Source organism: Hippichthys cyanospilos, chromosome 9, assembly GCF_059441005.1.
Source record: "Hippichthys cyanospilos isolate Australia breed blue-spotted pipefish chromosome 9, RoL_Hcya_1.0, whole genome shotgun sequence".
NCBI lineage: Eukaryota > Metazoa > Chordata > Actinopteri > Syngnathiformes > Syngnathidae > Hippichthys > Hippichthys cyanospilos.
In genome coordinates this window covers 3,263,008-3,277,500 of record NC_142377.1, presented here as the reverse complement: position 1 = coordinate 3,277,500, position 14,493 = coordinate 3,263,008, and the positions used below count along the sequence as shown (strand labels likewise).

Sequence of the window (14,493 nt, the reverse complement as noted above, 5' to 3'; positions counted from 1 at the left end):
TAATGTATTGTGTTAGGCACTTAGGGCATAAAAACATTGCATTTGATTTAACGTCAAGTCCGCCTTGCTTTACAGCCTTAACTCGGCGTAGTGTAGCTTTCGTCCTTACGTATGTTGCGACATCGTCTGAGATAGCGTTTATCCCTGGTGAAAACGATGCTGTTTAGTAGTCAGGACGAATACCAGGCGAACCCAACATGGCAAAGGCGTAAATTAGAGGTCCCTGGTCAGGACTGAATAGACCAACCCCCCTGTTCTATTCTTCGGCTCATTCCGTCAAGGCCAGGAGGCTCTCTGTTCCAAACCGGGGTTGGGAGAGAAAGTCAGTGCCACAACATGAGCGTGCCTATTTAACTCGTTAACTCGAGTACAAACATGACATCGTCAGCCGCGCATTGAGACATTCCGTCAGACTGTCACCGGTCAAAAACGAAAGAAAATGTTCACGCTCTCCAACAGTCTGGGAGGTTTTTTTCGGTCGCGTATATGCGGTGGTTACCTTTTTTTATGACCGCGGTCCGGTCTGGTCCGGTCCGGACACAAACCGAGTTTAGGCGAGCTGGCTCCACGTACTGTTTGTATCCTTCCACCTCCCGGTTACGCACTCGGGCTGAGGCGAGACGCGGATGCCGGTGTGCACGCCTTAAGTATGTGACTGACCGCGTCCGGTTACATCGATGGACGATGGTTAATAGTTAAACTCTCTAAACTCCGCTCTCCCCCGAGTCCGACCCCGTCACGTCACGTCACCGCACCCGTCCAGCGGCCCCCGCCACCCGGCTGCTCTGATGCGCATCTACATTACAAGGCGTCCGATGCAGGGGGCAAGGAAGCCACAAGGCGAGCCCTCCCTCCGCACTTTAAGCTGACGGGACGGCCCAGGGCTAGCAACTCCACCGCTACTATAGCCTCCGTCTCCACGGCTGCTTATGTGGAAAAAAGTTTGGGGCATTTATTGCGCAGCACAAAAAAAAAAAAAAAAATCCCGCTGAAGAGCTAGTGCTTTCTGCTCATTTGAATTTTAAATAATTCGTGCGCAATATACCGAAACATCCTTTTGTGTAAATACAGTGGTGACCAGACACAACTGTTGCAATGACTAAATACAGTATACATCTTTTAAAAAAAATAACAACAATAGCCTCATATTCCTTTTGTCTTAACGAAACCATGTTTAAAAAAAAATCTGCCTTGTAATTCCTAAAACATGTTGTATTGTCCCTGACATACAGTAGCCTACCAGTCAAAAGTTTGAAAACTTCCATCCATCCATTTTCTAGGCCAGGGGTATCAAACTCATTCTAATCGAGGGCCACGTTGCAGTTACAGTTTCTGTCATAGGGATGACTGTGATAAAATATATTTTGGGTGTATTTGTCACACTTCCAACTAGTTTTGAAATCAGAGAGAGGGTGAGGACTAAAAGCGCTTGCTTTCCCCCACAAACAATTTCAAATTGACTTACAAATGTGATATTTTGACCGGAAACTTGAATTGGAATGGGCGTTTCACGGGCCGCGTAAATGATGTGGTGGGCCGGATCTGGCCCCCGGGCCTTGAGTTTGACATCTGTGTTCTAGGCTTAACCTCACTAGGGTCACTGGCTTGCTGGTGCCTATCCCAGCTGTCTACGTGCAGTAGGCAGGGGACATCCTCAACTGGTTACCAGTTATCGCAGGGCACACATGGAAGAACAAGCATTCACATACCCAATCAAGCCTTAGGACAATTTAGAGCACAGGTGTCAAACTCAAGGTCCCCATCTTTTTATGTGGCCCGTGAAATGCTCATTCTTACTTCAAGTTTCTGACTAAAATACCAGTTTCTCAAGTTGGCTTCAACTTTTATAATTCTTTTTGTTGTCAATACCCCTTTTGAAAGGTTTTTAGTGGTCTCATTTCAAAATGTGGGACGACCATATTTCAAATTGATTTGACTTCACCATCATAAAGGCCCTCTGACATAAACTATAACTACAATCTGGCCCATGACAAAAATGAGTTTGACACCCCTGATTTAGAGTGTCCAATAAACCTACCATGCATGTTTTTGGAACGTGGGAGGAAGCTAGAATACCCGGAGAGAATTCAGGTAGGCTCGGGGAGAACATGCAAATTCCACACAGGAAGGTCTGAAAGAGATGGACTTAAATTTGGGACTCTGAACTTTGAGGCGAGTGTGCTAGCCACTCTTCCACCGAGCCACCCGCTATGAAAACAGCTTAAAATTCATATAGTCTCAAACACATCTCAAGGTTAAAAAAAAAAAAACAGACTCATGGGGCAGCACGGTGGCAGACTTGGTAGCATGTCCGCTTCACATGCATAGGTTGCGGGTTCAATTTCGGCTCTGGCTTTCCTGGGTGGCGTTTGTTTGTTCCTTCCTTGCCTACGTGAATTTTCTCTGGGTGCTTTGGTTTCCTCCCACATTCTCGAAAACATGCATGGTAGGTATAATAGACATTCCAATGGGTGTGTTTGTAAGTGTGAATGGTTTGGTTTGGACGTTATCTGGCCAAAGGTGCCTCTTTAAAAAGTGTTCTCTTTTGATTAACAGTTTTTGTGTTGATCTAATGATTCCCTCAATATTTCATCATCATGTTCATTTCAGTTTCTTTTTTAATAATAATAATAAAAAATGATTCGAAGTTTAGTAAAATATAGTAGTTAAATGAAACAGTAGTACTGTAGTCATATAGAGCAGTGGTTATCAAATAGGGGGGGTCTATTTGAAGGAACTTCAGGGGGTACTTGAGATTTTAAATAAAACAAACAAAACATGCAAAAATCCTATAAAAATAATTATTCAATTAATTACAGTGGACCCTCGGGTCACATTTCGAAGTGGAATACAAACTTTTTTTGTCCCCTCTTTACGGCATTTTTCCCGCTTTACGGCATCAACAACAATCGCAAAATTCAAACTTGGTGTTCAGCATGCGTGCATATGACTGCACGAGTCGCATGATGCTCATACGCCGCTACATGTGTCACTACATACGTCACTACATACGTCACTAAAATACTGGTTTGCTATTGGTCGGCGTCATGGTGTCACCAAGATTTCAATATGCTAAAGACTTGATCTTGTGTGAGTGCTTACAATATCGTATTTATTGTGCATTTCAGTGCTTAATTCAAACTTTAATTCTTTAGCCATGGGTCCCAAGATTGCTAGTGATGTTAAAAGGAGAAGTAAGAAGATGATTAGTATGGTAACGAAGCTGGAGATAATCAAGAAATATGAAAAAGGCTAAGCTAGGCTACCCTCACAAGGGAATATGGCCGTAACTAGCTCACGTTACGTCACTCCAAAGGTAAATGAAATTTCATTTTTTCTTTATATATATTTTTATTTATGATGACATTTAATTATATACATGTATATTATATAATGTATAAGTAGCACTTACTTTACTATTTTGTTACAAATTTCAATGTGTATATACAATTTTCATTTTTTTACTTGGGATTTTATATGTTTTAGCTAATTACCATAGGTTTCTATTGTAGGTCATACAATGATTTCTCCTTACGATCCCAACTCCGGAACAGATTCATTTCATACTGCGGGTGTCCACTGCAATTGTCTCAGGAAAATGTAAGTTCATAAAAGAAATTTTATGATCAGTAGGTTATTCAATTTCAAAACTGTAAAAACTCCTCCCCCACACTAGAATGGTTCGACCCAACTTGTTATGTGCCACCTCTCATTACCTGTCAAGTTAATGATTTCTTTTTGTGAACATATCTCCACTATTATCCCAAAAGAGGACATTTTAAGTTTAATATTTTTCTTTGGACAAACATTTTTTTATAATTATTTCTTTTTGAGAATAGGTCTGATGAATATTTTTGGTGGGACAAAAAATTATTCATAATTAAGTTAATTATTTATTTTTGTGAACAGATATCTATTGTAATCCCAAAACAGGACGCTTTATGTTTAATATTTATCTGTGGACAACTTTTCATTTATAATTATTTCTGTTTTAGAACGGGTCCCACTTTATGTTGATTTTTTGTTGACAAATATTTATGAATAAGTAAGTTAATTATTTATTTTTGTGAACAGATCTCTACTGATATCCAAAAAAGGATGCTTTAAGTTTAATATTTTTCTGTGGGAAAATATTTATTTATAATTATTTATTTTTGAGAAATGGTCTGACACTTTATATTGATTATATTTTGTGGAAAAATATTTATTATTAATTAAGTTTTTTCTTTTTGATAATAGAGTTCTTCTATGAGACACTGGGATGTTTTAAGTTTTGCACTGGTCAAGGGGTACTTGGCTGGAAACATATTTCACAGGGGTACATCACTGAGCTAGAGGAAGGCAAAGAACCCTTCCATCAACAATAACAATGTACAGTGGGGGGGGGAGAGCTTGAGGTTATTTCCCTAACAGAAATCACATGCTTTGTGGCACAGGTGTCAAACTCAAGGCCCAAGGGTGAGACTCACGTCACTACACGCATCACTGCTTACGTCACTACATTGCTGGTCTGCTATTGGTTGGCGTCACGGCTCCCTAAGATACTGGTCTACTATTGGTCGGCGTCACGGGGTCACTAAGATGCTGGTCTGCTAATGGTCGGGGCACGAGGTCGCAAAGATGGCTGCCTAATTACTTGACGTGTGAGTGTGCTTTCAATATCGTATTTATTGTGTATTTTAGTTCTTAATTCAAACTTTAATTGGTTAGCCATGGGTCCCAAGATTGCAAGTAATGTTAAAGAGAGAAGTTAGAAGATGATTTATATGGAAATGAAGCTGGAGATAATCAAGAAATACGAAGAAGGCTAAGCCTTCACCAGGGAATGTGGCCATAACAAGCTCGTCATGTCACTCAAAGGTAAAAACATCCTTTACATATTTTTTATTTATTATGTTATTTGATTGTATACATGTATATTATATATAATTAGCACTTCCTATACTCTTTTGATACCAATTTTTAATATGTTTATACAACTTTGATGTTTTTACCTGGGGTTTTACACGTGTTGGCTAATTAGCATAGGTTTGGATTGCCCAAATTCCATCTAATTTGCTTTACGGTCCCAATCGTGGAACCTATTAAGCTCATTAACCAGGAGCCCAGTGTATAAGAGAGGACATGAGAAAAAAGGAGCACACAAAAAAAAAGAGTACAGAAGCAAAAAGGAGTGCATAAGAAAAAAAAAAGAGTATACAAGTCAAAAGGAGCACACAAGAACACAAGAGTACACAAGAACAAAGGAGCACCCAAAAACAAAAGCACACACAAATAAAAAGGAGCACAAGAAAAATTAAGCTTTCAAGTGAAAAAAAGAGCATCTAAGAAAAAAGAGACACATTAACTTTACAACACACTAATTGGTTGCTGTGGGTGGGGGAGAGGGGTTTGGCTCACTGCCGATCGGACGACATGATTGGAAGTACACGTACGATTGGACATTGCGGGACGTTTGTACTGTTACAAGTTTTTTTGTTTATTTGTTTTTAAATGGTCGCTATCAACTACTCAAATGTTGTGGTTGCTATCAAACAATCGCGAACCTGTCAAATTGCTTCTCAGGGCCTATTCAAAATGGCTGTATTCAAATGAAACAAATGATTTATGCTCTGGTCCTGTTCCCAAGTAGAATTTTATTTGTTAAGTGGCCATAATAGATGAGGGAATTGCACAGGGAGAGTTGGAAGAGTGCAAAATGTTTTGTGAGCAAATATTTCCCATTGTCATTGCTTTTTACCTTGAGTGAATCCCTGCAAAACCCCACAACTACACTTGGGCCCAACATTCGCCTCAGCATAGGTCCTGAGGCGAATGAGGCGAACCAAATCAAATCGGTTTGTTAAAATGCATTAATTCAAAATGCATTAATCCGACAGGTGTCAAACTCAAGGCTCGGGGACCATATCCGGCCCACCACATCATTTTATGTGGCCCGCGAAACACTGAAATGACTCCAGGTTTCTTTTTAAAATGCCAAACTTGCATGTTGTCTTCAACTTTTAAAAACTTGGGAGGAAAAAAATGTTTTTGTTCCCAATCTCTCTATTGCTAAGGGTGCGACAGACACACTTACTCTCCAGGCAGGCGTTGCAAATTTGCAACAATAATATAAGAGTCCCCTAAGTATTCCACATTAATATTTATTGAGTTTTTTTTTTTTTTTAGAAGTTTGGAAAAAAAAAAAAAAACCTTAATTTGAGCCTGAAAGGGTTCAAATTTATCTGACCACAGTCATTTCGGCCCTCTCACAGAAACTCCAATTACAATGTGACCCACAATAAAAATGGTTTTGACACCCTTGCAATAATGTTTTTTTTAATATTAATTTATCCTTAACATATTTTATTGTTTGAATTAATAAATCATTGAATAGATTATCAAACATTTGAGCATGCATTGTAGCATTTTTCAACCTAGTCTACAATTAGCTATCCTATATGTACATTTTAAAAATAAATATAGTTCATGACCTCAAATTCTGAGCTTTGAAACCACACTGTCAGCTAATATAGAGCAAATTCTGTTTACTTGGCATAAGAAACAGGACAACGCTCCGCTCGTATGGCATCAGTTCATCAATTTTTGTTGTTGTCATGTAACAGCAACCGATACAGGGAAGCCCAGACTTCTTCTCCCCAGCCACTTGTTGTATATCTTAAAGGGGAAACCTGAAGCCTTTCAAAGCCAGCCGGGAGACAAAGAATAAATCACACTGCATGATGGGGTGCACAATTAAGATTTCTTCTTTCATCTGATATTTTTAGGTCCATATTTACATCCAAATTGTAAACTGCACTTAAAATCTTGTCATAAATATATTGAATGTATTGATGTTGGATTTCCCGTTTGTCGTCTTTATTTCAAATACCTTCCTATTTCAAAATTCAAGAGTTTTATTGTCATATGCATAGTAATACTACACAGTGAAATCCTTATTCTGTTCACTTCCATGAGCAGACTACATTACATAACCAAGCAAATAATAAAGTAGGCAATATAAAACTAAATAAATAAACATGTAAATAAACAATAATAGAGCAATAGTGCTAGCGGCCAACTTATGACATTTGCAAAGCCTTTCAATGGCTTTGTTGATTGGCTTAGCTTGGACTCCCATAATGCTATAATATATATATATATATATATATATATATATATATATATATATATATATATATATATAGTGTATATTAGTATACTTTTACACAAAGGGGGGCATCTTCCTCCATAAAAAAATGCATATATTTATTGAAAGGGCTGATGCCACTGAATTTGACAGTAAAAATATATCCATATTTGATGACGTTATGACCCTTTCAAAGTATGCTCCAGTTGGGTGATAATATTATCATTAGTGGAAAATCCCTGGACAGCCAGGGATTAAGCAAAAAGGCAAACATATGTGAGCATTTGCTGTCCTGGCATGTCAGAGCGCTAGATCTAATAAAAGCTTGCTTTCATATAAGCAATGCTCTCAAAATGTGTTTGGATGCAATATTTCTTTTAAAATCATGTATTATTTCATCTGACAACCACAGGCACTCCTCAAGATGTTGTGCCTGTACCCGGACCCCACATGAGCAGAAAAAAGGGTGGGTGGATTACAATACTTATTTGCACAGGTTTATCCACCCAGATTATATAATCATTATGAATGCAACAAGTGTATAACTACCTTGGAGCAGAATTTTTCCTGAAAGTGAAAAAAGATGTACACTTACAAAAAATTAATGTTTCTCTTCAAGAGAGCAAACTTTAAACCGTGCCACAGAGGTCATGTAAAGATATGGCAACAGGAAGCTGGTTATTGTAAGGGGTGCTTCTGCTGGTTAATGATCACCAACAAACCAGGAAGTGAGGTGAGACTGAGGACAAAAAAAATGCTGGGCCTCACCATCTTAGAGGCGCTTGGTTCCTGGCAACACAGTGGCGGTCTGTGCCAGCTTTGGGCCACTTCTGTCCTGGGGATTCTTTGAGCCTAGAAGAATGTCGAGGGGGAGATTTGGAAAACTGCCCCCGGTTCAAGATGAATGGCTGCTACCAAAAAAATAAATAAAAAAAGAGAAGCCCCCCAAACCCCATTGCCTCCAACCTTCCTTCTTTAGATCTTGAAAGGAAATGTGAGTCATCTGTTCTTCTCATTCTTCTGAATGTCATTATCTTATCTTCTTAACCCAGTTCGTACTTGCAGTGTTAGTTACAACACATATTGGATGGTAACCATAAAAATGAAGAAAAAGAACAGACTGTTTAAAAACAAAGATTGGATAGTGGCACGTGCCAAGGAGAAAATGAACATTCCTGAAGTTGTCTTTCTAAGGCAGTGCTTCTCAAATATTCTTTGGAAAACAACCCGAAGGAAAGAGAAAACATTTTGCACCCCGGCCATTTGCCGAGATTACTATAATTTGCTCATTTTCTATAACGTGTTAAAATATACATAAAAATGTATCCTTTTTAAAAATGAATAAAATATAAAACAATATAAATCAACTTTTAAAAAGTGTTACCTTTACTTTTTAACTGGTTTACAGGCAGGTTACATGTTAGTCTGAAACAGAAAAAAAAGTAAAAAAAAATGTATTCTTATCAATTTTGCCTAGCTGACACATTCGAAGCTGAAAAAATACTAAATCAATAAATAATAATGAATGTAAATTGAGCTATAACATTTACACAGGAGCACCAATATCTTAAACATTTTAACCTGAAGAAAAACATATATGCTGATTGGTTCTAAATTAAATTAATCATGAACATGATTCAGAAAAAAAATGTTGTTGAAGGCAATTTAAAAAGTTAAAAACAAGTGCCACTTTTAACCTAGTGAAGAAGATGTGCAATTACACTCTCTTCACATAATAATTATAATCATAATCATAATCATAATAACTTAGGCAGGTGTGCGCAAGATTCTGAGCCGAACAAACCCGCGGAAAAGCAGCCGGTCCAGATAAGATTGTTGGAGCTAGCTGATGTATTTGCAGACATCTTTAACCTGTTCCTTGCACAAGCCTCTGTCCCCACCTGCTCCAAAGTGATTGTCCCCAAGGAACGCATTGTGACCTGCCTGAATGATTACCGCCCTATTGCGCTCACCCCAATCACAATGAAGTGCTTTCCTCACACACTAATCTGCCTCATCACCAGTCATTTTACCACAGGCACAAATGCACTTTACAATCCTGCTAAATACGTAATATTTTGCACTACATGATATTTTGCACTATTTTATATAAGTTCCTTCACTCAATCTACTCCGTAATATGCTCAAAATGTAAATCCATTCATTAGTGGTTCATTATTACTGCCCTTATTGTTCTATTACAGTTTTTTTTCTTGTTTTAATGCCTACCTTATTATTTGCTCAATGTAGTCTGCTTGGGAAAGTGAACAGAATAAGAATTTCATTGTGTGGTATTCCTATGCATATGACAATAAAACTCTTGAATCGAACTTCATGAGGGTCACGAGGACCTATCCCAGCAGTCTAAGCTGTCTTTAGGCAATAGACGGGGTACACCCTGAACTGGTTGCCACTCAATCCCAGGACACACATAGATAATCAACCATTCACAACAGATATTCAATATCTTCCATTTTGGGGGGGAATGTGAGAGACAGAAGTACTATGAGTAAACCCATGCAGGCACGAGAGAAGGTGCAATCTCCAAGCAGGACAACCTGCTAAATGTTCATCTTTATCCAGCCAGCTAACCGTCCCTCATATAGCCTCATATAGCCTTCCCTCACTTTCCATGAATGAGAGTACTTGACTTTATTCTCAATATTCACATTTTCTTTGTAGAACCGAGGATACTCCAACCTACCAAAATTGCATGTAGTCGTTGATTCACAATTATTCATGTATTCATTTTTTCAGGCCAACAACTACGAATTATACTGTCTACATTAACCCCCCTGTGGCATTATGTAACAAATTATGGAAATTCCTTAGATTTTTTTATGCTATCATAAAAGACTCAATGGGAAAAAAAAACTCGTGAGCTGGAATTTCCATCAGATGATTAAAAACATGTAAAATTTCAAAATGCAACGATTCTGATATTTCTATGGGATTGCAGCTGGACGTGCAATATTTTGTGCGCAAAAATAATCATCGTCCACATTTTGGACCATATAAATCCATTATAAAAACAATTTTTGAGATGCATTTTAATAGGATTTATTGCATTGATTTTGCACCGATTTTTGCAACATTCCGTTTAGGCGGAAAACTAAGTCAGCAAACAGAACATTCTTTTGTTGACTTGTGTTTCACCTCAAGACAGTAGGAGGTGGTAGGGACCAGTCAATGGCTGTCTTAAAGTGTCATCATCACTTCTCAGCCTACAAAGACAGACCATACCATTTTTCAATTTTTTGTGGGTGTTGACAAATTTAACCTACATAGGTATGGATAGAAGTGATGCTAATAAACAATTTGAGTGGTTGAAGGAAAAAAAATATTCAAAAATAATAACTAATTATTATGCCTTTAAAAGCATTAGGAAAGAAAAAGCATTGTGTATAGTTTGCAAAGTATGTGCACAAAGGTTAAGAAGGTAAATTGCCACTTCCTGATAGATTTTTTTATATTTCTTTGTGTTGCTTATGTTAAGTTGTGCAACCAAGTTACAAGAAAAAAGTTAAAAAGTACTGTCCCCCCCAAATTTGTGCAATGAATAATTTTGTACATGCCGCTGGGGCATGAATCACACTGCTGCTGGTCAAAGGATGTCTTTTTATGAATGGAAAAAAAAGACGTTAGAAAGTAACAAATATAGTCTTACAAATTAACTAACTTGTTCTTGTTCAAGTTTGCGAAGCTGGGAATGAACGGATTTGCATTCGCCGGTGACTAATGAATAACATCTTGCAGCCAGCATATAACTCATTCATTCAAAACAAAGCACATCTTCATATCATAGAGAAAAAGATCATGAAATTCGTGAAGGCTGTCCACCCCCAAGCAAGGGTGTATGCAACTGGCCGATTATGCAATCAACTAGATGCATGCTTAAACATCAATTTGAATGAGTGATGCGTATCGAACAAATATTTGCTCAGCAAACTCAACGAGCAGCTTCACACTCTCTTCTCTCTTCTTAGAGGAAATACCGCACCTTGAGTTGACACCCAATAAGAAAGGCTGCAGGCAGTATGGGTTCATTTTCCATCCAGCAAATAAGTTTCTAACCCCACCATGTTCAGAACTACCAATTTCAAAGGGAATGAGAGGAGCCCCTTTGAATGGCAACAAATGAAGTCAGCCATGTTCTCGCCCACAATCTTGAAAAATGACATCTTTCTCACTGCAGCAAGGTGCAAAAATACCAAAAAGAAAGCCAATCACAGCCATGTTCAGATTTAGACAGCACCATGCACTAGAGCTGGGCAATACATCAGATTTATTTGATTATTTATTTGAGAAGCTATGTTAAGAAATCCGGGTTTTGCAAAATTGCTGGATTGCAACTCCCTGTGAAATATTATTACAGCCAAATATCAATCCAACCCTATCAAAACATTTTTGGATGAAAAAAAAACAAAAAACAAAGGAAAACTTAAAACAGCGTGCTGTGCCTCTATGTTTGATATAATAAACTTTGGGACAACATTAGTAAATGTATATATGTATATTATTCAGGAGCTAGCTAGATTGTGGAGCATCATCTGTTCTATTTCGCTCTCATCAGCCAGAAAATTTTCACTCATGACAATATGCATCCATATACAATTTAATTTGAAAAAAAAAAAAAAACTCTTTACAATAGTTGCTAAAAACTTAACTGTGGCATTTCAGAATTTAGGCAAGTACAGTATATGTTAGATATGTCAAGCTATTTTATGCCAAAACTGATTTAAAATAACTTAATTGTTTTCTGGCCATTTGTATGCCTATTGATTTTTGAATGAGAAAAATTTTATCTCATTAAATGTTTGTGTGTTATGGTTACGTCCGCCTCACAGTTCAGGGACCCAAGTTCAGATCCAGCTGGCTACGGCCTTCCTGTGTGGAGTTTGCATGCTCTCCCCGAGTCTGCGTGGGCTCGTGTGCCCTGCAATTGGTTGTGTGCCCTTCAATTGGCCGGCAACCAGTTCAGGGTGCCCGAAGTCAGATGGCATAGGCACATGCAAGCCTGTGACCCTTGTAAGGAAAAGTAGCTACAGGAAATGGATACATCAAGAAAAACAAAAAAATCTGGACCTTATTTATTGGCCATATCACCCTTCCTTGCAATAGACCTAAAGTATCATGTATCATGTGGCTGCTAAGTTCATTGGTGTTCCTAAGAGCAGATGCCACTCAGGCGCAATGGACATTTGTAAGTTTATGATAGAATATGATATTTCACAAATAAAACAGCTTCATACGATAGCAATATACGGTACCATTTGGCCACAGGCTTCTTGTAATTAAAGGAGGAGCAGTAACTATTGCATGCTTGACAGCTGCAAATGAAACTAAGTGAGCAAGTTGCTCACTACAGTACATCATTCTAAGTCAAAAATAATAATTTGACATTGGCAAACATCAGGCTGGATCAGTGTGCACTTGGGACAAACTACAGTACCCACGTAACATTCGATGATGCAAACACACGTTCCAACAAGTTATGCAACAGGTGTATTGGAAACCTTTTGTCCAGATCAAACAAGACACTTTGGCAAACATCCACAACATGTGGAAATTATTCACAGAGGTGCAGTGATGCAATACATTCTTTTAAATCCAATTCTGTGTAAAAGATATTGAGGGGTGAACTGTACTAAAGGCTAAGCTCACCTAAACCTCCTAATGGAAACTGTCTAATACTGATATAAAAGTCCACAATAGAAAAACAACACAATAAACAATAAACCCATAACGTAGCAACTGACCAATAATGTAATAAAAGCCCTGAACCAGCTGTATAACATATGAAATTTTGACCATGACCTAAGAGCGCGAGGGGGGTGGGGGAGTATAGGTGTAACGTAGATTTGCATGAGGTTTGTATGCTTCTTCTTGATACATATTGACCAGAACTATTCGTAGACTATTATTTTTAGCAGCAATTTTACAGTGCAAATTTGTGTTAACTTACCTTGTCATTCTTGCAACAGGGATCTTGATGACAAGGTTTCCAAATGCTGGTGAATCCACTGTGGAAAGCAAATCTCTGAATGAATCTCCAAACCTCTTGATGTCAAAGTGGCATCCCTCAGCGAGGGAGCGCGATCCTCCCCGTGTTTTCTTTTCACTAATTTCACGTTACTTTGGCACCACTCTAAATGTTTTGTCAAATCACTGTATGCCTATTTGTTCCTATTTGGCGAAGTGGACAGCTTCATAGGTGTCGCACTCAATGTGCACCTAACGATTATATTCTTCTAGTCTTTATCTCTGATGAACTGAAAATAATGGGCGTATGTCCATCTTGCATACGGACATTTCTCCTTTGCTCTCCTGGTGTTTTTTGCAAATTTTGGGGAAAACCCCCCCACCACTTTCAGGCTAAAAATGCATTGTGTTACTCTCATTCGTAACAAGTACCGTATTTTTCGGACTATAAGTCGTTTTTTTTCATAGTTTGGCCGGGGGTGCGACTTATACTCTGGTGCGACTTATGTGTGACATTATTAACACATTATTACATCTTTTCACATGTTATTTTCACACTAAATCGCAAGAGGGCACTCTGGGCCTGTGTTAATCATTTCAACAATGCCGGTAATTTATAAAAACAACTGAGAAGGACTGAACTAAAATGGCACCGATGAGTCTGACGTAAGCGACACCGAAGAGGAAGTGGCGAATCGTTTACCTCCCGAGTTGGAGGAGTTGTTTAAAAGTGGGTAGCACGGGTAGCAGCTGAGTCCGGTGAATTAGCAGGCCGGCATAGCAGCCCCAGTTCCCTTAGCTAGTTCTCCAGTTCCGTGTTTAAAACTTGGCAAATCTTGCTTCTCAGGATGTGTAAGAAGACCCGTCGACTGTGCACGTATTGTGGCGTAAACTGACCTGTAAAACTTTCAGACAAGCACTTGTTTGACGAACAAATCAACGCATTGTCGGAAGAGTGAGCCGGCCGGCCGGCCACAAGCCGGCTGAGCTAGCGGGGCGGCCGAGCGAGCGGCCGCTGCGTCTACACACGCCATATATTTTATCATTATATTTACATTTCCCCCCAAAATGCGACTTATACTCCAGTGCGACTTATATATGTTTTTTCCCTCTTAATTATGCATTTTTTAGGCTGGTACGACTTATACTACGGAGCGACTTATAGTCCGAAAAATACGGTACAATATTTCTATTTTTTGTGTTTAAGACCTCATTTTAATTATTCCACCTTCTGAAGCCTTTGTTCCATGTCCATATTTTTGTGGTGTTTCGTTTTATGATGCTGTCTCAGCAATGTGGGGAGTAATGCATTACAAAAGTAATGTAATTACTGTAATGCATTACTTTTTGCTGTCATATGTAGTGTAATATATAAAATCTCG

The 14,493-nt window shown here is 38.5% G+C and overlaps 1 protein-coding gene across 1 annotated transcript in view; it reads right to left on the bottom strand.

Annotated features, from left to right (window-relative positions):
- The window catches only part of slc41a1 (solute carrier family 41 member 1), a 33,440-nt gene extending 32,617 nt beyond the window's left edge, over positions 1–823 (bottom strand). Inside the window, exon 1 of the mRNA XM_088424169.1 lies at positions 500–823. The gene's annotated coding sequence lies outside the window, so the exon portion shown is untranslated. The remainder of the gene's footprint in view (positions 1–499) is intronic.
- Positions 824–14,493: the final 13,670 nt, after the last annotated feature.